The sequence below is a fragment of the Anastrepha obliqua genome, unplaced genomic scaffold (assembly GCF_027943255.1).
Source record: "Anastrepha obliqua isolate idAnaObli1 unplaced genomic scaffold, idAnaObli1_1.0 ptg000080l, whole genome shotgun sequence".
In the NCBI taxonomy this organism is placed as follows: Eukaryota; Metazoa; Arthropoda; class Insecta; order Diptera; family Tephritidae; genus Anastrepha; species Anastrepha obliqua.
Window position 1 is genome coordinate 22,501 of NW_026562213.1, and position 2,500 is coordinate 25,000.

The window sequence follows — 2,500 nt, forward strand, 5'->3', positions numbered from 1 at the left end:
CAAAAATTTATTTCTATTTAAACTAACTATAGAAAACCAGGAATAAAATACAATAACACCAATATGCCATAACATGTTAGTATAGAATATAGATTCTTCATATATGTATATATATTCGAAAATTTTTTCTATTTAAACTAACGTATGGAAAACCAGGAATAAAATCATAATATTACCAGTTTAATATGGCTCAAATTCGAGTTTCATATAGTTATGATTCGATTTATATGCTTCAATATCATTGGTTAGTTAACTTTTGATATTTTCATATTATATCACATGCCTTCACCGTGAGTGTTTTTTGCCATGCACACCTCACATTGTCAAAAATGTATGGGAAAAATTCATTTCAATACATTTCAGTTTGATTTGAAATGTCTTTATTATATATTTTAGTGCCAATATGCCAAGGTTATATTCCATAACTCTCTATTTAAACTAACGTATGGAAAACCAGGCATAAAATCACAATATTACCAGTTTAATATGGCTCAAATTCGAGTTTCATATAGTTATGATTCGATTTATATGCTTCAATATCATTGGTTAGTTAACTTTTGATATTTTCATATTATATCACATGCCTTCACCGTGAGTGTTTTTTGCCATGCACACCTCACATTGTCAAAAATGTATGGGAAAAATTCATTTCAATACATTTCAGTTTGATTTGAAATGTCTTTATTATATATTTTAATGGCAATATGCCAAGGTTATATTCCATAAAATGTTAGTATAGAATATAGATTCTTCATATATGTATATATATTCGAGAATTTTTTTCTATTTAAACTAACGTATGGAAAACCAGGCATAAAATCACAATATTACCAGTTTAATATGGCTCAAATTCGAGTTTCATATAGTTATGATTCGATTTATATGTTTCAATATCATTGGTTAGTTAACTTTTGATATTTTCATATTATATCACATGCCTTCACCGTGAGTGTTTTTTGCCATGCACACCTCACATTGTCAAAAATGTATGGGAAAAATTCATTTCAATACATTTCAGTTTGATTTGAAATGTCTTTATTATATATTTTAGTGCCAATATGCCAAGGTTATATTCCATAACATGTTAGTATTAGAATATAGATTCTTCATATATGTATATATATTCGAAAATTTTTTCTATTTAAACTAACGTATGGAAAACCAGGCATAAAATCACAATATTACCAGTTTAATATGGCTTAAATTCGAGTTTCATATAGTTATGATTCGATTTATATGCTTCAATATCATTGGTTAGTTAACTTTTGATATTTTCATATTATTTCACATGCCTTCACCGTGAGTGTTTTTTGCCATGCACACCTCACATTGTCAAAAATGTATGGGAAAAATTCATTTCAATACATTTCAGTTTGATTTGAAATGTCTTTATTATATATTTTAGTGCCAATATGCCAAGGTTATATTCCATAACATGTTAGTATTAGAATATAGATTCTTCATATATGTATATATATTCGAAAATTTTTTCTATTTAAACTAACGTATGGAAAACCAGGCATAAAATCACAATATTACCAGTTTAATATGGCTTAAATTCGAGTTTCATATAGTTATGATTCGATTTATATGCTTCAATATCATTGGTTAGTTAACTTTTGATATTTTCATATTATTTCACATGCCTTCACCGTGAGTGTTTTTTGCCATGCACACCTCACATTGTCAAAAATGTATGGGAAAAATTCATTTCAATACATTTCAGTTTGATTTGAAATGTCTTTATTATATATTTTAGTGCCAATATGCCAAGGTTATATTCCATAACATGTTAGTATTAGAATATAGATTCTTCATATATGTATATATATTCGAAAATTTTTTCTATTTAAACTAACGTATGGAAAACCAGGCATAAAATCACAATATTACCAGTTTAATATGGCTTAAATTCGAGTTTCATATAGTTATGATTCGATTTATATGCTTCAATATCATTGGTTAGTTAACTTTTGATATTTTCATATTATATCACATGCCTTCACCGTGAGTGTTTTTTGCCATGCACACCTCACATTGTCAAAAATGTATGGGAAAAATTCATTTCAATACATTTCAGTTTGATTTGAAATGTCTTTATTATATATTTTAGTGCCAATATGCCAAGGTTATATTCCATAACTCTCTATTTAAACTAACGTATGGAAAACCAGGCATAAAATCACAATATTACCAGTTTAATATGGCTTAAATTCGAGTTTCATATAGTTATGCTTCGATTTATATGCTTCAATATCATTGGTTAGTTAACTTTTGATATTTTCATATTATTTCACATGCCTTCACCGTGAGTGTTTTTTGCCATGCACACCTCACATTGTCAAAAATGTATGGGAAAAATTCATTTCAATACATTTCAGTTTGATTTGAAATGTCTTTATTATATATTTTAGTGCCAATATGCCAAGGTTATATTCCATAACTCTCTATTTAAACTAACGTATGGAAAACCAGGCATAAAATCACAATATTACCAGTT